Here is a 25,774-nt window from a genome sequence, read left to right as displayed (position 1 = left end):
TATTTCACCTTGATGTATTTTATGTTGAAAAGCTGTCATCGAAAACCTGATTTGAGATGAAGCAGCATTCTCTCTAGGTTTTTGATAGTTCATACAAATGAAACCAGAATTTTCTTGTGTTTGGACAACTTTATAAATAAAATTTTGTTGATATCTGAAAAAAAAAAAAAAAGAAAGTAGGGCTATCACCAGAATTTAAGCCCTTCAATAACTCCCTACTGTCCTTAGAAAGGTCATAAGTATGTAGCCTCGTTTATAAAGCCCTGTAAAAATCTCCATTCTCATCACTTACCACTTGTTATGGCTTATGTATAGCTGTCCCCTCAGAGCCACAGGCAGTCTTAGGTGGGGCTTTTGCAGAGGTGGCTGGATCTAGAGTGTGTGATATTAAGACTGATGACTAAATCAGCCCACTGACTGGTTTGGCACCACCCTAATCCTAGTAGTCTAGATAGAGTATAAAAGGGGCAAGAAAAAAATTGCTAAGGTTCCTTTCTTGCTATTCTACCTTTTCCTGCCATGAACTATTTCTTCTCTGTGATGCCTGGCTGACATGCCACACTGCCTTGGACCCAGCTGCTGATGGACTGAAACCTCCACAAACTGTAAGGTAATAAATCCAGCCTTAACTCTGGGCATCAGGTATTTTGCCTCAGCAACTAGAAAAGTAATTAATACACCACCTATCCCCATCATAACTCTACAATGGACCTTATTCTTTCACCTCTTAACCTTTACAGGTTAAGAGGCTATCCCTTTAGCTGGGAAGACTACTCATCAGTTCTCATCTCTAACAACAGCCTAGCTCACACCACTCAGCTCAAAATGTACAGCCCCTTGGAAGTCTTTCCAAATGCCCACAAGTCCAGATTCCTGAAATCCTTCCCTACATCCATCTCACAAAGAGCTGATAAGGTTTCTTATCTTTCTTCCACATTACTGCCCTCCACAAGAGAAGGCAGTAGTTTTGTTAGGTTCCCATGGCTCTGTAAACAGCCTGGCACATAGCAAGTATTCAATAAATACCACAGAAATAATTATTAGGTTAGGGAATAAAATGATTGATGCACTGGCTGATTACTGTTGAAAAAACAGAGTCAAAGAGAACCCTAGGAAGTCACTGCTAAATTCTAGAGGGAAACATCCCCTCTTTCTAAAGGTCCAGAAGCATTTATTGAAGTAGGCACTTTGCTAAGTGGGGAGAGGGAACCACTAGTTGGTTAAGGCAGGCAGAAAGAAAGAAAATAGCAGAGCTAGTGGGCAATTGTTGAGGAGCCCACAATTCCATGAGACTATAGCCATTAGCATGCAACACTGAGTAATCTGATTTTCATGACAGACAGATTTATTATGACTTCTAAATATATAAATCCCAGGTTATGCTTTACAGCTAACCTAACAACTTGATATATGTGTCTGACATCCCATCTTAAAATCAGATTCCAGCTTCTAATTAATTTTTATTCACCCATCGCTCTAACTAGAGAGGCAGAAAATCTCAGTGGGATAAACAATAGATAGGATATTATTTGTTCATACCCTGTGGTACATTTTTCCATTGAAAGATTATAGGTTCCTTTTATCTCACTACAAAAAAGGGTAAGATCCAGTCTCCCTATGACTTCTATAAAGAATGAGTAAAGAATACCATACAGGAAAATGATATTGGTTGTTTCTATAAAATAACCAACTTCTAACATCCTATCCTGCTGCATTCCTGGTTTTCATATGCCATTCAGAAATCAGGATAGCATCATGGGATAGTCATCTTAAAGACTGATAATTTCCTAGTTGTTACTAATAGTATTTTCCAATAGTATTTTCATTAAATAACCCTTGAAGCTGAGTTATACACTCCATAATACTTGACTTTAAACTAAGTAATGATGTTCATAATGGTTGAAAATAATATCAACAGCTTTTTATACAGTTGCAACAATATTCATAATTGACTCAAGGCAGTGCAAAGTGCTATAGCTATAACTGGAAAAAGATCTGTAATCTGTTCATTTCTAAAATAATCAAGCTATAAATCTGTATTTTTTAAAAATCGTAACATTTACATATGATCTTTAATTTCTTCCATATCTTTTTGCTAAAATGTGAATGTCAACATGGACACTACCTATCAGATTATTTGGACATAACACTCCCAGTACCCTACCTGTCTGCCAGCAGAAGCATCGCTCTCAGCTCACCACCAGGGCTGCCCTTGACAAACACAGGATGTCATAAAAGAGGTAAGATGAAGCATGGACTCATCCAAATACCAGGACATCTGATGACACCCAAATATTCACACCAGATGCCTTAAGCACTTTGCCCACTGAGGCACAAAACATCCAAAGACCTTTGATCACTGATATTTACTAAGATCTTCCTGCCGGATGTCTTTTGCCTTTTTTTATGCCCTATTTTTAAAAGCCCACTTTTCTCAGTTCCCTATAGACAGCCTTATCTCCTTCTGTTTGTCTGCACACAGCTATTAGGCCATATGTCATGTTGCGCTCGCACAAGTCTGTTGAGTGGTCTCTGCTTCGTGTCATTCCTTACACTACCTACCAAGTAAAGAGAAAAAGTTGATTATTATTTAATCTGGTAATTTTTTAACATGAAGTTCTCACTATGTGCTGGACATAATTCTTAACATGTTAAGTACACTAAATTCTCCCCAAAATTCTTTAACAGATCATAATTCTCTCTTTCTTACATATAATGAAACTAAGGAACCCAGTGTATTGAAACCTGCTTGCATACACAAAAGCTAGTAAATGATGCAGCTAGATTTCAATCGAGGTTGGTGGCTAAGCCTCTAACCATTTTGATCTTAAGTAATATACTGCTTCAGGGATATACAGGAGCCTTACTAAATAAATAATAGCATAAATACATAGCCTATTGTGCTGGCCAAAGCCATAAATCCAAACTACCCAATCAACTTCATATTGAGAAACTATAAGTTTCTGGCTCTTTGTAAACAGATATTAAGTTTGGATCTTGCTTCCTTGCCATACAGAATATAAAGTAGCAGGAGAGAAATAAATTCAGCAAAGAACTCTATCTAGGGCTGGGATGCAGCTCAGTGACAGTGTTTGCCTAGCATTTGTCAGGCCCTGCGCTTGATCTCCAGTACTACCAGAAAGAAAGAAAAGAAAAGAAAGGAAAGGAAAGGGAAAGGGAAGGAAAGGGGAGGAGAGGGGAGGGGAGGGGAGGGGAGGAAAGGAAAAGAGAAGAGAGGAGAAAAGAAAAGAAAAGATCTGTGAAAGAGAGAAAGATTATAAAGTCTGTAAATCCCCTCTATTTTATTAAAATTATATAGTTTCTAAATCTCCAGTGCCTATCTAATCAATTTGAAGATGTGAAACATGCATTATTACATAAGTGTACACATGTATTCAACCTGCATATACCAAAATCACTTTGTGCTCAATTTGTATTTAGGTGAGCCCTAAAAACAACAAAAAAGTAACTTAACAAATGACAAAATGAAGTTTATACACCTGCCCTTCGAGAATGCATCATATCATACTAACATAAACAAAATTATACAATCTTCCAAAAAACCAAGTTTAAATATACAAAATATTCTTACTATTTTTCCTCAAAAAAAATCATAAGGATGTAATATGTCCAAATTTGTTAATTAAAATTAATAAACTCTTAATGTATGTTTTGTATTTTCTTCTTAAACAAACCTATGGTAGTAAAAAATCAAACAATCACTTAGAAGAATGTACAAACCTTTCATATAACAACTAATCTATATAGCTGATTTGTAAATGTTAAAGTCCCTTAGTAAAACCTTATTTTGACTTGCACTAGTTAGTTAGGATTTTATCAAAACATTTAATTATAGAGTAAGACATATGATGTTCTGATGGAACCATAAATAATATAATCAAATCCTTAGGAGGAAACCATTCAATTTGTCATTCTGCTTCTTGGGAGCACTCCACCTTAATACAGCTTTTCTAGTAATACGTCTGCCTTTCTTCCTCCTTGCCCTTAGAATTATTAGAGCATAATGTGATTCAAAACCTTCAGGAAAATATTACTGAAATGCATGAATCAAAATGCAGAGATGAAATAGAACTGAGGGGAAAAAACAAGTTTTAAAAAATGGAAAAGCCAATTACTATTTTAATAAATAGTACTAAGAAAAGAAAAATTACTCAGAGACCAATGTTCAATATTATAGTATATTAACACGTACATTTACATTCAATTTTCTGGAATTTATGTCTAGGACTAACTACAGCTAGAATTTAATATCAGTGGGAGTTATAAAATACATCCATATTTTCCTCCTCTGATCATACTGAATATTTAAAGTGCTTGATTAGACTCCATTAGTTTTCTTCTGGAGTCAAGAAAGAGTTCCACCACCTCTCATTGTGGTGGACTAGTGAAACATTTCTCACCAATAGAGAAACATTCCTGGCTGTCCAGCAGAAAGAAAAGCAATGAGAAAGTTATTCTGGTTCATATGTGTCCCCTGAATGAGATCTGCAGACAATTCAGAGAAGGCTTGCCTTGTCACAGTGCCACTGCAAAAGGAGGATAAGGCAGAGAACCAAACGTAGTAGAACATTGCTGCCTTCCAGCCTACAAGCCTCCCTCTTCATTTCAAGGTGGCCTGGAGAGAAGCTTCTGACAAAGATCTATCCCCCACTGCCCAGAAAAGATTAAAAGAATATAGGCCTTAGCAAATCTCCTAGTGCTGGAAACTGAGAAGGAGAAAGGGAAATGTAGCTAATTTGCAGGAATCCTGCTTCCCTGTCCAGATTTCCCGAAGTATAATAAAATGGAGAGGCTGAGTCTCTGGGGTGCCACTTCCAGCTGTGCTCTACAAGTTGTAAAAAACAAGAAGGGACATGTCAACTACTCACACCAATCTGCCCCTCCTGCTGCCATACTTCCAAATAAGGGAGGTTGTGAGCCCTTCTCTGAAAGGCTTTAAGATGTCTTCCTAACTCCTCAAGGACATTTAGCAGAAATCTTGGCTGAAAGCAAAATGACGAACAAAAGACTTCCTTTAAAATATCCAATACTTGATGCTTTATGCTCTAAAAGCATCATCATCTAGACCTAGCTAAAATTTCAAATTCTGGTTTGATGATTTAATGTAATCAATTCAGTGCATTTTTTAGCCTCTTCCTACTTTTTGGTGGTGATGGTCAGTCAATCTTTGGTGTTCTCTGACCCTGTGTCCTTCTAATCTTTACCTCTGTGGTCATGGTAATGTGACAATCTCATCTTCTGTGTCTCTCCATCTTTTCTCCTATTCTAATAAGTCACATTGAATTAAGGCTCTATCCTACTTCATATTGATTAATAATACCTGCAGTGATCGTATTTACAAATATAGTCACACTCTGAGGCAATAAGGGTTAGAATTTCAAAGACCTTTTCAGTGTACATGATTTAACTTGTAACACTTTCATATTGACCCAGTCACTGATTCATGCAGTCCTAAATATCCCAAAATCTTGTCTGTCTCTTGCTAACACACAGCCATGCTGAATACTATATGATCATCCACCTGCATAACTGCAAGAGCTACCTAAATTCTTCTCTAATTTTAATGTTTAATGTTTAACTGTAAGAGCTACCTAAATTCTCTAATTTTATTGTTAAATGCTGTACTACGATGCAATTTTAAAATATTTTAGTCACATCAAAAAGAAACCTCATACAAATTAGCTACTACCTTTCATTCCTCTGAATACCCTTACCTGCAATAAGCCCAAAGCTATCACTAATCTAATTTGTGTTTTATTTATTTGCTTATTCTGGGCATTTCTTATCACTGGCATCTTATGTGGTCTTTTGTGACTGGCTTCTATTATGTAGCATAATGTTTTCAAGTTCATTCATGTAGAATGAAACAGCATTTCATTTCTTTTTCTTGTCTAATATTTATGTATTCTTTTATCAGTAAACAGATATTAGGTGTCTTAGTTACTTTCTACTCGTTGCTGAGACAAAATACCTGAAGCCCAAGTTGGGAAAGGAAAGGTTTATTTATTACAGTTTTTTGGAGATTACAGTCCACACTCAGTTGTTGCCAAGGCAGGTAAGTTCATGGTGGCTGCAAACAGCAAGTAGGAACCAGCTTCTTCCTGCCATTACATCACATCCTGGTTCCACCCCTATGTGGGCATAGCACTGACACCATCAATCCAAGCACTAGACAATAAACCATCACAAATGCACAACGCAAACTTATGAGGCCTGGGGGCCACAGACATAAACCATGACATTCCACCGCTGGCCCCCAGGACTCATGTACACTCTTTATACAAAAGACATTTAGTCCACCTTCAAGAGTTGCCAAAGTACTAAGTTTCAGCATTGCTGAACAGTCCAAGTCCCAAGTCTCCTCCAAGATCTATGGCAAACTTAACTATAACCCCCTGTACAAATGAAACAAAATTAATCATTTCTGAAATGCAAAGGCACAAGACAAACATTACCATTCCAAAAGTTACAAGCAGGGGAATATAAAGCATTGGAAACAAAGCAAGTCCAATATCCAACTGGGCAAACATTAAGTCCTAGAGTTCCATGCTCAGCATCTGAAACAAACTGGTTGCAAGCTCCAAAAGGATTGGGTGATTCCAACCCAATGGCACTTCCAGGGATTTCAGCTCCCACAGCTTTTTTCTTAAATCCTCTCTGCTCACTTTTTGCAGCTTTCCATGGATCATCCACATTTCTCGCTTTTTCAAACTTCTGGGTTCTCCACTGCACCTTTGGCTTACCCTTACATCTTTACAAATTGCCCTCTTAGGGGCACACTGTTTAGCCAGCCAGGCCCTTTGCAGTCGAGGTGGAAGCTGTCTTATCCTCAGAATTTGTGCATTTTCCTTGCACCTAAAATCAGCACCTTGTGGATGCCGCCAATTTTTGCTGCAAGCTGGAGCAGTAGCCAGGCTTTTCTCTCTCTTAGCTGTAGGGGTCAGTTGCCTGGATCGCAGGACTCTGTTTACCTGATTATGAGGAAAAGCTTCTCTATGTTGCCGCCATTCTGGAACTTTATGTGGCCTCTGTTGCCATTCTGGAACCTGGTGCTCTGCAGCTTTCTCCTCTGAGCAAATTGTTTTACCTTTGCAGTGAGGCTGCAAAGGGTGGGGACCGGCTTCCTGGGATGCCCCGGGGCCATCTTTCTTATCTCTGTTTCTCTTTAGCAATCAAAATCTCAAATCTCTCTTTACAATCCACAACTTTCCTGGCATTTTCCTTCTGGTTAAACTCACAGTATTGCAAATTATCCTGCTGGGCTCTTTGCTCTTGATTTGCAACATAAAGCTGGCTAAAAGCCCCCAACAATAGCCATGCCACAGCCTCAATGTTTGATTGCTTTTTAATTTCTTTTTCAAGATTAATCAGTCCATTGCCCTTTGTCTCAGTCTCAGGCAAAGTCTCTGGGCATGAACAAAATGCAGACAAACTTTCTGCCAAGCCATAACACAAATCATGGGGAGTCCAACAACCAATGCAGTCCTTCTTCCCAGCAGAAACGTCCCAAGCCTGGTCTTTACCATGAGGCTTTCTATCAGCCTTCTCATCTCCTGAGCTCTTACCAGAATCTCCTCTACAAAACAGCCTAAGCTGCTCCAGCTCTATACATCCAAGAGACATATCCTTTCCAAAGTCTGCCCACAAGCCATTTCCAAAGCCTCTCAAAAAACATGGTCAGGTATAGTCACAGCAAACAACCCCACTCTCGGTACCAAATTCTGTCTTAGTTACTTTTTACTCCTTGCTGAAACAAAATACCTGAAACCCAAGTTGGGAAAGGAAAGGTTTATTTCTTACAGGTTTTTTTGGAGGCTTCAGTCCACACTCAGTTGGCTCCAAGGCAGGCGGGCATGGCTGGGCCACAGTTTATGGCAGCTGCAAACAGCAAGCAGGAACCAGCAAAGAGCAAAACACGCCTTCTTCCTGCCATTACATCACATCCTGGCTCCACCCCTATGTGGGTGTAGCACTGACACCATCAATCCAATCACTAGACAATAAACCATCACAAATGCACAATGCAAACTCATGAGGCCTGGGGGCCACAGACATAAATCATGACATTAGGGTTGTTTCCACTTCCAGGGTATTATATATGATGCTATAATTGGTTAGTGTTTTTGGTGTTCTTTAGAAATATTTGGTTACCCTCAAATCATAAAGTAATCTATGCAATCTTCTAGATGTTTTATTATTTTACCTCTCACACTCAGATCCACATTCTAACTAGAATTTACATTTGTATGTTATGTGAGAAAGCAGTCTAGGTTCATTTCCCCCACTTAGATAATCAATTGAGTCATCATCAGATGATAAAAAGATCACCTTCTCCTTGCTGCTCTGCAGTATCTCTTTCTCAAATATCAAGTGAGCCTGTATGAGTACCTATATTTCTGTTTTTTTCTATTATGTTCCATTAGTCTATTTTTGTTTACCCATGAGTAATATCTTGCTATTCTAATTATTAAGTTCTAATTACTGCTATCTGGTTGTGTTATTCTTCCAACTTTGTACTGTGCTCCTCCAGAATTACTTGCCTATTCTAGCCCTTGCCAGTCTAGCACTGAATTTAGATATAAAACTAGAGAAAACTGGGACTCATATTGAGTAATTCAGTCTATGACTATATTGACCATCTCTTCATTTAGGTCATCCTTAATTTCTTGCATTAATATTCTCTACCTTTATCTGAAAAGGTCTACTGCATCTTTTTTTTAAATTTTATTTAAGGAGAAAAAAAAGCAGAGAAAGGGTACAAGTTATACAGATTTACAGAAAAAAATAAACAGTAGGAAATCACTAGTTAATGGATTACATATTGTCATCCTAGAAATAATTGTTCAAGTCACAAAATTAAAGCTTGTAAAGTGGACATTCCAACAGTGAGACTGCAAACAGTTCCGTTCAATGATCCAATAAAACTCAGTGATATCATTTTCTATCTTATACACTTCAATATACATGCAGTTATATCGTTTAGAGCACTTTCTTTTCCTCTCTTTTGTACAATGACAATTACACATTTTGGCTTTTGTTGCTCCCCCAGTTCTTATTACTTTTTTGGAAGGGAGTAGAACCAAATGAGACATAACAGAACAGAGTCAATCAAATCAAAAGGGTGGACATAATAGATAATGTAAAAGCATAATACAAGGTGATCAATAATGGGTACCATAATGCCTCCCGCTATCTCTAATAGAATTGCCTATATCATCAGTCACAATAAAATTGAACAAAACAGTAAAGAACAAAACTGACAAAACCAAAACATTGGAGACATTATAGGTCTTCAAAAGTAGATAAAAGTCATCGAGAATGGGTGTCATAATGAATCTCACTATCTTCACAGCTGTTGCCTAAACTTTCGAACCTGGTACTATCAAGCCAAACAGAATAGGGGGACATCAGTCAAAAACAAGATGGTGAGAGTAATACAGGACTTTAAATCAAGATAATGGAAAGTCAAAGTGGGTTACTATAATATATCCTGCTATTTTTATTTATTTTTCCTTTAATTAAAAGGATAAAAATAAAAAAGTAAATAATGAAGTGGAGATTGAGATAAAAGAGGGCATAACAGCAAAACAGCGCAAATCAAAACATAACCATTTGAGCAAAATGTGTTTCACCACAAGATAATCCTGACATAAAAGTAGTTACCATATTGTCTCTTTCCTTGAAATCTTTGAGTATAACTTCGTATACTGTAGCATCAAATATATCAAAACAATGTAAAACCATTTAAGAGTATGACAGCATTACAGGGTATTTAGAATCAACTAACAGAAAATGAACAATGGTTTCTGTATAATCACCTTGTCTTTAAAAGTTTTTGCTTATACTATCGTACATAATAAAATCCAATAACATACAACCTGTTTAGACCAATGGAGACAGAAGAACAAAAGCTTGATGAAACTTCAAAACAAGATGATACTAAATCAGTATTACCTATTAAGATGTCATTTTCTCCAAAATAGCTGTTCCTATCATCCAATCTTCTCTGCCTCTTTTCTGTTGAGCTCTTTTTCTGTCATTAGTTGTCAGTTTGTCTTCTTCATTTTGTTTTCTGCTCCATTCATTGTGGCTTCTCTGCCACTATTTCTGGATTCTTTGTATTTTTCTTTTTTAGAATATCCTGCAGTATTCTCTGTAGAGTTGAATTGGTGGTTGCAAATTCCCCTAGTTCCTCTTTATCCTGGAAGCACCTTGTTTTTCCGTCAATTTCCAGGGATAGTTGTGCAGGATATATCAATCTTGGCTGGAGATTATTATCTTTCAAAGCTTGAATTATTTCCCCCCACTGTCTTTGTGATTTGATGGTTTGTGCAAAGAAATCTGCTGTAATTCTGATGGGTGTTCCCTTGTAAGTGGTCTGTTTCTTGTCTCTGACAGCTTTTAATATTCTGTTCTTGTATTGAATTCCTGGAATTTTGATTATTATATGCCTGGGTGTTGCTCTGTTTGGGTTGTAGGTGGCTGGGGTCCTGTATGCCTCATACATCTGAGTATCTTTACCTTTTGCTAAATTAGGAAAATTCTCCTGGATTATTTCTGTGAGTAGCTTTTGTAGCTCATTTGTTTGTGTCCCTACTTCTTCTTTTATGTTCTTAATTCTTAAGTTATGGATCCTCTTATCATCTTCTAGTCTTTGTATTATTGCTGTTTGTTTCTTTGTTACTTTTAAGAAGTTTTTCATTTCATTCTCCCATATTACAAATCTGCCCTCCAGTTCAGATAGTCTGTCCTTAGTTTCTTTCAAGCTGTTATGCCAGTTTTTGATAGAGTTTTTAGTTTCCTGGTAGTCTCTTTGAACCTGCTTCACGTATTCTATGCTTTCTCTATTTTCTCCATCAAACAATTCTCCCCTCTTTTTCTGTTCTTCCATTCCACCATCTGTTTTTTCTTGGGTGGTGCTTAGCATTTCTCTAACTATTCTGCTCATTTCTAGCTTCAGGTCATTAATAACTTCATTCCTGAACTGATCTATGAGGCTCTCTAGATGGCGCTTTATGTCTATTGGTGCGGTGTCTGCTATTGCCTGTTTCTCAGGATTGGAGGCCGAGGAGCCTTTCTTGTTGCTGCCTCTTCCCATATTCTTTGTTCCTTATATATGCAAGCTTATATAGAAGGCCCAGCTTCCCTCCCTGTCAGCCACAGCCTGATCGAATTGCACCGGCTAGATGTTACCGCCCACCGCAGCGCACCAGGGAGTTATGGACCAGGCAGCCTACGCGGGGCTCGCCCCTCCAGGCCACCCTCAGGCTCTGGGATCTGGGTTGTGTTAGCCTACTGGGTCTCTGCCAGCAGCGTCACGTAGGCTAGGCACTTCTCACCAATCCCGCTTGAGAGGGGGATATGTGGCTGAAGTCGCTGCAGCGCCCCGCTCCCACACGTCTGCCCAGTCCCAGAATGTCCTCTGTTGGAGTCTCCTGGACCGTGGGAGAGTCCCAGTTTTCCCTCACTCACCAGAGGTGGGTGCACGGCTCCCTGCCCATCCTGTTTTCAACTCCCTTCACCGATTCCAGTTCTCAGAGCTTCCTCACGTCTTTCTCCCTGCCAAGCTGATGTAGACGCAGCTGCTGCACGGCGGGAAACCCAAATCGCGGCTTCCAATGGCATGGGCTCCAGCTTTCACGCTGAGGCTTTATCTGTTCCTGTTATCGCACCAGGATTGCATTCCCAGTTGGTTTCTCTCAGCCCAGTTCGTTCTTGAGTCAGCAGGGCATATCTCCACTTGCTTATGATTCCTTACTCCGCACCATTCTTGAATTCTAAGGAGGTTGTTTCAGAGAGCCTCCGTAGCTGCTGCTATCTGTCCACCATGTTCTCCCGGAAGCCTACTGCATCTTTTGTTAGCTGTATTCCTAGGTTTCTAATATTTTAAACTACTTTAAATGGTAAGATGTTAGACCTACTAAAGAAAAATTTGTATACTAAGAAATTCACCCACTTACGTTTAGGTTGGTAAGTTTAATTAAATTTAAACTGTTGTGAAACCGCCATTATAATGTCGTTTTAATACATGTCTATCAACCTAAAATGCTACTTCACATTCTTTGCAACTAAGTGCCATCCCCACATCAGGTAACAATTGACCTGTTTGTATCTCTGCATTTTTACCTTTTATAGAAGTTTCATAAAAATTAGATCATAAAGTACAGTCTTATATCAGAATTCATTCATTTAGCAGAATGTTTCTAAACTGCATACTCATCTGTCACTCATTTGTAGTTTATCCCTTTAAAATACTGAATAGAACTCCTTTGCCTAAATACAGCCAATTATTGCTTAATCATTTACAGTTGTATTTAGATTGCTTCTACCTTAGGGTCATCAAAAACAACACTCTAAGGATTTTAATTTCAATATCTAGAAGTGGAACTGCTGGATAATATGATAAATACTTTTCAAAAAATGCCAATTTGCTGTCTAAAGTAGCTGCAACATTTACATTTCCACCAGCAATATATAAGGTTCTGGTTTCTTCACATTTTAATCAGCACTTCTTATTATCTCTCTTTTTTTTTATTTTAGCCATCCTAGAGCGTATGGATTGTTACTTCATTGTGGTTTAAAATAATATTTCACATTGTTTCACTCCTTAAAATTTGAATTTCACTAGTGACAATAACCATCCATGTTCTCTTGCAATTATTTGCATTACTATACAAGTATTCGTTTATTTTCTTATTATTGCTTTATTATAAGAGTTCTTTATATTTTCTGGATACAAATAGTTTATCAGAAAATATTTACAAATATTTATCTTTTTCTGTGGCTTGACTTTTAATTCTTAACAGTGTCTTTTAAAGAATTCAAGTTTTCAAATTTTATACAGATCAACTTATTCTTTTTCTTTTTTTTTTTTTTTTGTACCAGAGATCAAACTCAGGACCTCATCCTTGCCAGGCAGGCACTTATGCCACTCAGCTGAATTCCCAGCCAACTTATTTATTCTTGATTTAGGTATAATATCTAAGAAATTCTGATGAATATAAAGTTATTAAAATTTTATTGTATTTTTCTTCATCCAGAAGTTTTATAATTTTAGTGCTTATATTTTGGCCTATAATTCTTTCCACATTAATTTTATATATCACATAGGGTATTCTTTGAATAAAGATATCCAATTGTTTCTCTTCAAATTGTTTGGAAATACAATTTAGTTATAGTTTATAATCCTTTTTATGTGTTACTGGATTCATTCAAATTACCTTTCTAATATTCATCTTATAATATTTTTGCTGCCAGTATATAATACAGTTAAAATTATTATACTTTGTGTCTAGGAAGTTTGCTAAATTCATTTTTTATGTTGTCATAATTACATCTTTTGCAAATAATACAATTTTATATCCTTCTTTCCATCTTTGTATCTTTTTTCTTCTCCTGTCCTCTCCGAACTAGTAAAACTTTCAGACCAATGCTGAACAGCAGTGGTGAGAGCAGTTCTTTCTTCTCATATATAATCTCAGGTAAGGCTCACAATACTTTATATTAGTATGTTTGTCACAGTTTTATTTCTAAGTGAATATACTTCATTAGGGATGTTTAGTTAATTTGTCAGCATTTTAAATCCAAATCCAAATTTGAAGCTGAATTTTATCAAAATTTTTTTTTATTTTTGAAATAAAATTTTGTCTACTGTTATATGATTTGATTATTGAGCCTTACCCAGCCTTTCATGTCAACTTGGTAATGACATGCATTATTTTTAGGTATTACTTGCTCTGTTCTTGCTTTGTTTTGGGTTTTTGCATTCTTGAGATTGCCAATATTTCTATTCAACTTCCCCACATCTTTAGCTGTTGCTACTTTTGTTTGTTTGTTTTGTTTGCTACGTATCTCAGACTGACCTGGAACTCTCTATGTAGTGCAGGCTGGCCTAAAACTCGTGGCAATTCTCCCACATCAGCCTCCCAAATTCTGGGATGCACCACTCACCTGGCAAGCTATTATTGCCTTTTTGTAGTCTTTTATTCTATTTGCCTTTTTGTAGTCTTTTGGGGTGTGTGATGGCTGGTCGATTGTGTCAACTTGAGTAAGAAAAGCCCAACTAATTTGGCATGGTTCTGAGTGTGGAAGATCCACCCTCCGGTGAATTATCACCAGAAGATTATCACCAGAATGCCATAAAAGGGAAATAAGGATTCTTTATGTTTCTTCAAAGGCAGGCTTTGCCTTCACCTTGGACAACATCTGAACATCACCCCTCCAATGCAGACTCTTCAGCCTCCTGATCAGATCTACACAAAACACTAGAGTGAGCCTTCGACTGGATCTTTTGGCTGTCCAGGAAGCAGACAGACTTTCCACATTCTTCCATACCGGCTTCTGTAGCAGCCATGGTAAGCCAATCGTATAAAGTCTTATATATTCGTATATCTTGTATTAAAGCTGTTTCTCCAGTAACTGGAGCTATTTCTCCAACTGATATAAGGTTTTATCACTTAAAAATCAGCATACGCTTCAAAGAGAAAAAGAATGAGAATGTTGAAGTCACTTGAACTCCAGCCACTTTGTCCAATATGCTGTCTGCTCAAGTCCTGAATACCTTGGTAGTTCTCAGTGTTCAGAGAAATGTCTTCTTTCCCCCTCCACCTAGCTTTTCTAGTTATGCTGTTGGAGGATTGCTGATTACTTTATCATTACTTATGCAATAATTTATCTTTTATAGCAAAAATTATACTGTTTCTCTTCTTTGAATTTGTTAATGGCCAACCTGCTGTTTATAACAAGCTCCATATTGCCGTTCATGGCCTATAATTTCCTGAGTAACCTGGGTCTAGCCTTTCCCTCCCCCAATTTACTCCTTTGTTCATTCTTCTAAAGCCAGGTGTCTCTGCTTCCTACTCTTCTAATCCCATCAAGTTCATTTCCATTCAGGACATCTCTTTCTTTCTTTCCTTCTACATTTGTTCATCCTTCTCCTTGGAGCACCCTGTCTCTGATCTTTGCTTGCTAGCTACCATTTTGCAATTTTGTCTCAGTTACAATGTAATCTCTTTGAAAAGGCCTTCTGCAGACAATTTATCTAATCTTATACTTCCTCTGCCTGATCCCTACAAACAATATAATTTACCAGAAAGAAAGAATAATGAAATTAATCCAACAGAAGGAGAGTAAGAAATTTTTAAAAAGAATAATGCTATCTCTAACCCACTGCTATATACAACATAAAGAAAACATTAACCAAAGATTATAACATCTTTGGGAAGAGAAATATAATAGACTTACAGGCTCACCTAGTAGAAGCTCAATTGTTATTGAGCTTCTGCCTTCATTTTAAGTGTTCTCTAATTACCCCAAAACGTTGAGACAGATCCTTGCTCACCTCTACACATATACATGTTATCACTCAGAGAGTGTGTGTATTACAAGGTTTGTTAGATTTAAATTCACCTAGTAAATTTCATTCCCCTTCAAGAATGAAGACACTAAGACAAGGACAGTTTTCATTATTAACAGGCACATAGAATTTTCAGCTTTTACAAGTCCAGTTCCAGACCCTCTGAAACAATGCCTGGGAGTCTCCAAGCCAATATCCTAAAATTGTAATCAGCTTAGGTTCCAGAAAAAGAAAAGCCTCCCAGTCACCCCATGACAAAATCATCCCCCAAAGTGGGAGAAATTACCTCATTAGAAGGCCCGCAGCTACCTCACTTCATGATGGGAACTGAAGTGTCCTCAGAAATGACTACTCTTCTAGAACCTTAGAGAACCAGTCCTAAAATGCTGATCATTAGATCATAATTTGACCAGGATTATCTAGGCTGCAAGCCAGGCAAATTTCACAGCTGCGTAAATTCTCTACCCTTGCCTTTGTCCCCCTTTTTGTAATACCCCAAGGTTTCTGTTAGCCCCTCAAAGAAAGATTTTGAATCTCTTCACTGTGTCTCCCAGCATGATATGCTGACTGAAGGTCCTTTTCTGCCCTTCACCACTGCTCATCTCCTTGACTAGAATTATGGGGCAAGTGGCTGAACATGGTGTTTTGGAAACCCTGGAGCTGGGGATTCTGCCTGTAAAATTCTGATAACAGAACAATCTTTACATATCATAAAACAAAGCTTAAGAGGATGATCTTTCTCTGGAGTGCAACAAAATAGGATTCAGAACATCATTAAATCACTTTCCAGATGTATGACATAAAGCAAATGCCTCAGTTTCAGTTCCCCAAACTATAAAATAGGGATAATGATAATATACATTTAATAACATTGTTGTAATCATGTAATAAAATGTTATTTTGTGTGCAAAGTGATTAATATAAATACAATGGCTGAGTAATACAAAGTTCTCCATAAACAAGAGCTATTATGATGACAATATTATTCATGATGATAATGATGATGAAAAATAATAAGGTCTATAGCATGTGGTAAAATACTAAATAATTCAATCAAACATATACAGACATACGAACGCTCACAAAATTAAATATTATAGTTAATTTCCACCAACTAAATGCCAGCTTTTATTACTTGCATTAGCAAATTTGATAGCAATTCTGTTGCTTTGATTCCTATATTAGGTAAATTTGATGGCAAAAAATAGACATTCTTTGGGAATATACACAAAAATAAGAGAAGTTTAAAGAATGCTGCAGGATTTTAAAAGATAAAAGGAAATACAAAAAAAAAAAAGCTTAGTGAAAATCAGACATCAAAGTACTTGTGGCTCCTAAACACTGGGAGGCAGGAGCTTACAGACATCCCACTTAAATGCCACTGTGTTAATTCAATGACTAAAGTACCATCAGTATCTACCTTCGATCCCAGTTAAAAGTTCCAAATTCTTAAGAAAGAGAATCTGGTTGGCATAACCAGTGAAGTCCCAGTGCAGTCACCTTTCTATCAAGTGACAGGGATAGATCAGACATTACAGACTCAAATGTCAAAATCCTACCTCTTGTGAATCAGGGAGTGGTTCCTAGAAAAAGTTTTATTTTAGAGGAGAAAAGTTACCCCAAAAAGCACCACTAGAATCCCAGGCCCCATGACAAGCTCACTCTAAATGAATCCATTTTATTCTACTCTTTGCCCATTCACAATAGTAGCATCCAAGCTATGCATTATTAACTGCTTGGGAGGGAGTTAATTACAAATTAAATATAATTGAATCATTGAATTTGCTTTCAAGGCCTCTAAATAGAATAACAACATGCTACCTTGTAGAGCCAATTTGATAAATCAAAGCTGAGTCTCTTGCTTTCTATGATGACTGTTAAGCCTTTTTAGGATTTCTAAAGTGTAAAGATGTATTTAAATTTTTTGGAATAAAAGTTATCAAAATGTAAGGGAAAATAACATTGGAAATAATGCTCCATAGGAGCCACTGAAAGAACTCTGCAATAAAACATAAAATGTTCACCAAGGCCAAGATTCTAATATTCTACAATTACTCAGAATTGTAATAAAATCCTCTATTCAAAGTTCTTCTCTGCTCTTTTAACACAAATTATTAGCAAACTGAAGTCTGGGAAATAACTACAAAATACAATGACTGCATACTCTTCCAAAAGGCTATTACTATCCTACGACCCCTGTCAAAAAGACATCACAGAAACTGCAAGTATAGCTGGGCTAGAAAAGGTAGAAATGAGCTGTCATCTGTGAAGTGCTGCGTATGTGGGCAGTGTTGAGACTCAAGACCTCTGGGGAATATCAGCAACAAAAGCAAAAGAAGAAGGAATGAGAGCAGGAATGATTCTCACAGAGCCAGTGATATCAGTATACATTTCCCTGACCTACAGCTACATTATTATCCCCTACCTGGAATACTAACACACCTGCAATTCCTAGACATATGAATAGAAAAATATCTATTTTTCAGTCACTACTTAGAAGGTTGGCAGAAGGAACTCAAAATATATGATGAAGAAGCCTCTTCAGTTAGACTAGGGGGTCCATTCCCAGCCCAGTGACTTAGTTACCTCATATTTGGAGATTACTTAATGTTTCTGAACCTCTGTTCCTGCATCTGAAAAGTTGGTAACTTTTTAAAATTTTTATTTTATTCTCCAGGCGTGATGGTGCATGCCTATAATGCAAGCAATCAGGAGGCTAAGATAGGAGGATCACAATGAATTTGAGGTCATCCGGAGCTAAAAAGTGAGTTCAAAGCCAGCCTGTACTATATAGCAAGACCTTGTCTCAAAAACATAAATAATTAATTAAATAAATAAATAAGTTTTATTTTATTAGTACATGTTTGCAATTTAGCCAATTTACAATCATCTTGGGGAATGGTTACCTACATATATTACAGGTTTGTTTTCTAATCTCCTTACTTTCACCATATTTCAACTGTACACATGGGGAGTGAAGCACCTTCCAGGGAGATTCTATGCCTAAAATGACATAGAATTTAAAGGGGTTCCCAGACTCTCAGGAATTTCCATCATTGACAAAAGAGGTAATTTGCTATTAGAGATGTTTAACCAAATATGCTACATAGAAAATAGGTCAAATTCCAAACAGCATTGGCTTCTTAATAGATAGGTCAATTTTATTACTCAACTTTGTTAGTGAAAGAAAGTATCTGTTTATGTGTGACAGTGAAAGAGAGACAGACAGACAGACACAGAGAGGGAGACAGAGAAAGTGCAGAGAGACAGAGACTGTGTCTGTGTTGGGGAGAAAGGGAGGGAGAGAGAAAGAATGAATGGATTGACAGATAATAGATACAGAAACAACAATCCTAAAAGGAAAGGTAATGATACATATTTACAATTATATAGAAGAATCATCCAATAAATAAACACAGGGTTTGGAGCTCATTACTATCAGAATCTATAACCAGCAACAATGGTTTTTCTATGGGTGCATCTTTTCTCTTTGTCATCCATTGTAAATCATCAGGAAACAGCAAAATACCAAGATATGATATTGTCAGGAAACAGAAAAGTAAAAATGCACTAAGGACATCACACATAGAAATATTCAGAGTTTTTTGATCCTGTTACTTTTGCTTTCCATTGTAATATCTGCATCTGCATCCTTTATAAAACACTTCTCTCTCTGCCACTCACAATCTGTCAAGATGGCATTATCTGCTATAGTTTTAAAAAAGAGAAACTCTGTTAACTTGGTGGCTGATAAAGACATTTCATTCAGATCACTTAACTAACAAAAATTATTCTAATTTACCATATGAAGACAAGGAATAAAACACTTTCATTTTTGTAGCTTATCATTTTAGAACACAGGAAAGAGAAATGGCTCTATCTCAAGATAAAAAACAATATAGTAAGGAAAAAAATTTACCTAAGCAGAATACATCCTCCCTATCTGTCAGTGTACTGGTTAGAAGTCTGTGAACCTCAGATCACACCTAGTTCAAATCCTGGCCTGTCCACTTGTATAATCTTAGGCAAAATGTGTAGCCTTGTCAATCTTAGATTCTTCATCTGTAAAGCGGGGGCATATATCAATATCTAACTTATACAATTAAATTAGATAACCAATAAATGTTATCTGCTATTACTACTACTCTCTTCCCCATCATCAATCAGATATCAGTGTGTCCGTTAAGGCTCTTGAATGACAAAACACAAATCATTTGGCTTCACTTTATCTAAATGGAAAACAAAATATACTGCAAGTGTAAAACAGCATAAAAACTGAAGCAAATTTATAAGCAACAGAAGCCAAAATCCCAGGGAATTCACACTACAATCTTCAAGCTACAATCATCAGGAAGAATAGCTCCAGCCATATGTCTTCTCTGGATCAACATTCTAAAAATTCAGAATCCTTGGAGAAGGAGACAGAGGCAGACAGACAGGGACTTCCTTTGGGTCACATGACTCCTACGTGGTCAGTGGAAGGTAAGGTGCTTGACTGGCACCTCAGTAAACATTGCATACAGGAGAGAAGGCTACTCCCCGCCCTCAAGGGAAATTCACATGTCAAAGGAGGTGGACACAGATACTCAGCAGCAGCAAATACCAAGAATCATTAACATTACACCATTATCAGAAGAACCTACTATATTACTATATTAATCTCCTTTTCTCTTTATCAGCTTCTCTCTTTGGGAATTATTCTTTTAACAGTCTATTAATTATTTAATTTATTGTTAAAACTCTTTTTGAGAAAAATAAGGCCTTAGAATTCTAAAGTATCTATGTCCCTGTTTAAAAAATTATATGCTTGCTGAAATGAAATTAGCTTGTTGAAAACTTTTCTATTAGAGTTTCCAGAAAATTTGTTGCCTTTAAGTTATCTGAATATGTCTTGGAGAAATAGTTGTTCTCTTAAAGGCAAATCTATTTTACTTTATTTTCAATAACATGATCTTTATGCTTAGAAATTAGGATCAAAATCAAGACACGGTCCTGATTGATAATGCTTGATAATGCTTCAATGAAAATGGATTAATAGTAAAAACCAATGGTGTAAAAATAATAATGATAGACAATAATGAAATGTATGACCTATAATTCCCCTAAAATTTTCTTCTAGCTTACTAGCTGAACAAATCCCAAACAATGAAATATACGAAGGTTGATTAATGTTGAGCCAAATACAACCATGGAGTTCAGTGAAATAAAGCCCAGGGTCCCGGAGTCATACAGAGAGTGGAGACAAATCCTCGCTCCATCCTTAGCAACTTTGCAACTCTTAAGCAAATTATTAATCTGCCAAAATATTCAGACTTTGCCTCTCCTGTAAGATTAAACAAATAAAATAGTAGGATATTTTGAGGACTTAGGGATATAATGCATGGATGAAACTTGACACTTACTGTAAAAAGCAGTAAGCATTCAATGACAGAGAAATCTGAGGGAGAAGTTTTCAACAGGGAGGACATGTTGCTCCCAGAGGACATAAGGTAATGTCTGGAAACATCCATGGTTGTCACAAACAGGAAGATAATGAATATTTTCAATAATCAGGCCAGAGGCCATGAAAAGATACTGTTAAATATCATCCAATGGAGAGGACAAGCCCCCCCTAATAAATTGAATGAAAAACACTAATAATTCCTAGGCTGAGAGAGAGAAACAAAGAGGAGGAGATTAAAGCAAGGTGATACAATGCAAAACCTACAACATATTTGGAAAAGAGATAGAATCAGAGTCAGAACAGGACACTATATCACAACAGGAGATTTGGAATTAGACTAATGATTTGTGCCACACATAAGCTCTTGAGTAAGTGCTCTGAGCCTCAAGATTTTCATTTGTGTGTGGACATAATAATATGTACCAAAACGCTGTTAGAATGTCTGACGTTCGCCAAATAATATGACCAAATCACTATGGAAGTCCATTTTTACATATAGCCAATAGAAATATATAATATGTGTATTCACCATCAACCCTAACTGTTAGGTAGTACCATTTGGAGTTCCACTTGCAAAGTTAGAATGATTATAGTACCTACTTAAGAGAGAACTTATAGCAATAAAGTATAACAGTATTGAGTACAATCTCCTACACATAGTACACACTAATTAAAAATTAGCAACTATGAGGATAGTTTCTGTACAGATTCTTAAGGTCCAGATGGCTTCAGCCTTCTCTAACTACATATGACATACACTATAAGAAAAACTGCAGCAATTCACCAACTATTCTGCTCACCTACTAACAGCTCAAATAAGGATTCATTGTTTCTGATATTTGTCTTATATAATAATACTTGTAGTTAATACAAAAGCATACTAAAATGGCTATGAATCTGGCCATAAAATCTCTTCTTATAAAGGAGGGGTCATTCAAACCTCTCCTCTAGCAAGGCCCCAAGGAACCTCTCTGGGAGTTCCATAAACACAAGTTATCTGCCTGGCTGTTCCTTACTGGACAACAATTCTAACCCTATCTTACAAACATGCAGGACACACATTTTAAGGACTTCTGTTTTTTAATATCCTTCATTTCTTCTGGTACCTGTGCAAATATGACTTTATTTACAGAATAACTCAAACAAAGTAAGGCTGCCTTGAGGCCTACATATGCCCAAAAATATATCCAGAAAGAATAACTCTACAGGAATTTTCCAAGACATTACAAGCAAAATAATTCAAAATAGTTCCTTAATAACCCAGTTCCTCAACCTTCAAGCAGCCACTTCAATAAACACTAATCTCTCTCTAGTTGCCTTATACCCCAAGCCCACCTCAGATGACTTCTGTGCCACCCTGCATCCTTCCTGCACCACAATCGTCACACTCAAGACAACTAACCTTTCCCTTCTGACCTGGACACCTTTCTTTCTTTTGAAGAAGCCCTTTGAAATTCTGATAAATAGAGTTCTCCATCTCCTTTGTCAGTGAATCCCACATGAGAAATTCTTCTACCTCCGCCTGGGTGGATACTGGAGCTTTTTCCAAGGACTGTGTGAACATGACCCTCCAAATCTGTGTACCCTAGGACAGCACTAAGGAAACAAGGACCTCATCTGCTCTCCACCCAGCATGCAGGGCAAAGGGAGTGTTAGTCAAACTGCCCTTTTAGCTGCTTATAGATAAAGGGGATGTGCTCATAACCAAGAACTTGTCACTGAACCTCAGAGCTTTAAATTTTTTCCAGATAAACTGCAATTTGTACAGAAATCCCAAAACGATGCTGTGCAAGAAAATCAAAGCAGGCACAGAACGACAGAGTAACATTTCACCATCTGCCTGTAATAATAACGTCTCCATGTTGCAAACGTCTAATTGATTGTGTAATAGGACAAAGAGTCTACCATAACCGAACAAAGACTTTTCCTAAATTATACATTCATGTAGGAACATTGCCAAACAGTGCTCCTAAGGGTCAATCGTGAACTTTCTAAGGGCAAATTTGAATAGGGCAGGGTGATAGGAGTTCCAGGACACAGTTGGGCAAGATTCAACCCACTCACTTTATCATAGTTGCCTGTATCAGTGTTACACAGGAAGGACACAGAGAACAGACAGTAGGAAGTAAGTTTAAGCTAGTGTTTCTCACTAGTAAAATGGAAAATGACTTAAAGCAGAAGACGTCTGTTAGGGTTACCTGTGAAGGAAGCAAGGACTCTTGGCAAGAATAAATCCAGGAAGCTTTATTCTGGCAAACCTATATTACACATAGTGAGGGGAGAAAGTGTGACACAAGTACCCCACTCTGTGCTAGCAGAGCCAGACTTTGCTGTCATGATTTTCTAACATGGCAGACTTCAGGTTCACTAAAGAGCTTAACAAGAGTAAACTGGAAAAAAGAAGAATAGTTTAATTATACACATTTCTTAAAACTTCCTGTTCCTGCAGAGGGCCCAAACAAGTATTCTGGTCCAAGCCAAGTAGAAGTTGGTGACAGCTTATTGCATCTTGTCCAGGTCTCCACAATCCAAGGAATACTGACCACTGATGGTTAAATTATCATAGGACTTTAAACTTACTATACATGTAATATATATTATATATCCCATATATACAATATATACTTGCACACAAACATTCCACATATACAATATATTTGCAAAGAAATATATTTGCATATATGTCAGAATTCTTGGTACTGATTAATATTAAAACTGACAGAATGAAAATAATCATCTTTTTCTTTAAAATGTGTGACAATGAGCTAAATATTCCTTTATTGGCAGCTACTCTGATCAGCATTTCTAAAATATCAATTAGATTTATACTCAATTGTTTTTATTCTTTATTTCTAAAACATGAAGTTAATGGTGCTTTTTTCACTATATCTCTATTTTAACCTTGAATTTGTAGCAAATAAGGTAGTCCTCCATTCATGGTAGCATCTACAATTTTTTTTAAATAAACGAAGGCAAAAATGAGTTGACTTGAAGAAAAATATTGAAATAACAAAAATAAAGGTAGCCTGAAGACTTGACACAATGCAACGAAGTTTGAAATCAGTGCCCCTTAACCCCATTTCTTTCCACTCTAGTCATTACTTTTCTAAAAAAGCATGGATTGAGGTGTGAAAGTTCTGAGACCCCTTTTCCCAACTACCCCGATACTGACTTGGGATTCCTTGCAAGTAGCTAGTCAAAAACTTTGAGAAATGATAACATGTGCAGAAAAGGTCTCTCCTGCTAGAGATTAGCAGAGTAGAAAGCACTGTGAACTATAGAACAACCCCTTAAGACTCCTGAACGACCTCTGGGTTTTCAGCCTGATAAAAGACAGTCAATCCTTCCACTTGCCCAGAAGTTTGTTCTCTTGGTTTTTTCCAGCCATTTTAAATGACTCTACAAGAAAACTATGTTTAGCAAAGTAAAGGCTAACTTTCCTATATGAAGTTAGAATGTTTTTAATCTGTAAAACCACATTTATTAATTGTATTCATGTGCAACTTACCTGAGCCTGAATATTTGTCTTCACAAATAAGGGGATAATGAGTATCAAACACTTAGCACATAATCTAAAGTCAGGTACAGGTGAGTGCCTGAGAAGAGGTGTTATTATTATTATTGTGTTATTTTGTTTACTTGTTTGAATATATATATGCAACATGAAGTGATTGCCACAATCCAGTTAATATATTCATCACCTCACATAATTGTGTGTAGCAAGAACATTTAAGATCTTTCTTTGCAACTTTCAAGTATACAATACGTGATTATTAACCACTGTCATCATGTAATGCAAAAGATCTCCACAATTTATTTTTTCACTTTAAAACTAAAAAAGAATAAAAACAATACAGAATTTCAAAAGAAAATAATAGGAGATTAACAATGCTTAATATATGGTGTATTGTAGTTACATAGATTGCAAGATATAAGGATGAAAAAATGATCAAACAATGAAAGTATTGTTGTTTTTGATGAATTAACAGAGATTAGTAGATAATTATCAGATATTATCTATCAGGGCAAAGAAGGAATGAAGATTTTTAAAGTAGGTATTCACAATCTTCTGAATTTCCAAAGGATTTGTAATAATTTCACACTTTTCATTCCTCATTGCATGAATTTTGAGTTTTTTTCTTTCTTTTACTTGGTAAGATTGAATAGGGGCTTATCAATTTTGTTTATTCCTTCAAAGAATCAACTTTTTGATTCATTAATTCCTTGTATTGTTTCCTTAGTCTCAATGGCATTAGTTTCTGCTCTGATCTTTGTAATTTCCGCCCTTCTAATCCTGAGACTTGACTTTTCTTTTTTCTAGAAACTTGAGGTGCAGCAGTAGGTTGTTTGTGTTTGTTCTGCTTTCTGATGTGAGAATTCACTGCTATGTATTTTCTTCTTAGGACTGCTTTCATTGTGTCTCACGGGTTCCAATATGCTGTATCTGCATTTTTGATTGTAGATATTGTTTAATTTCTTCTTTAATTTCATCTCTGACCCACTAATTGTTCAAGAGAGTATTCATTTCCATATGTTTATGGATTTTTCATGGATTCTTTTACATTTAATTTCCAATTTCATTTTACTATGGTTGGAAAATATGCATGGGATAATTTCAATTCTTTTGCATTTACTTAACTGTGTTCATGGGCTAGCATATCATCTATTTTAGAGACCATCCCATGTGCACCCAAGAAGAATGTGTATGTTGATGTTGCTAAGTGGAACAGTCTTTAAACATCTTTTAAGTCCATTTGTTCACATTTGATTCAATTTTGTTATTTCTCTTTGTGACAATGAAGTATTAAGATGCTCCTGTTACAACTGTGCTATTGTTTATTTGATTTTTCATGTCTACAAATATTTGTCTTATAAAAATGGTCGCCCCCATATTTGGTGCATAGACACTGTTGATTATTATCTCTTTCTCTTGAATTCTTCCCCTAACAAGTATG

The 25,774-nt window shown here is 36.6% G+C and overlaps 1 protein-coding gene across 13 annotated transcripts in view; it reads right to left on the bottom strand.

Annotated features, from left to right (window-relative positions):
- The window catches only part of Fhit (fragile histidine triad diadenosine triphosphatase), a 1,402,288-nt gene that overhangs the window by 1,229,202 nt on the left and 147,312 nt on the right, over positions 1 to 25,774 (bottom strand). The window lies entirely within an intron of this gene.

Source organism: Cavia porcellus, unplaced genomic scaffold, assembly GCF_034190915.1.
Source record: "Cavia porcellus strain 051 isolate PalLab524CR breed Dunkin Hartley unplaced genomic scaffold, mCavPor4.1 scaffold_10, whole genome shotgun sequence".
Lineage (NCBI taxonomy): Eukaryota > Metazoa > Chordata > Mammalia > Rodentia > Caviidae > Cavia > Cavia porcellus.
Note: the sequence above shows the minus strand (reverse complement) of the source record. Positions and strands in the feature narration are given on the sequence as shown.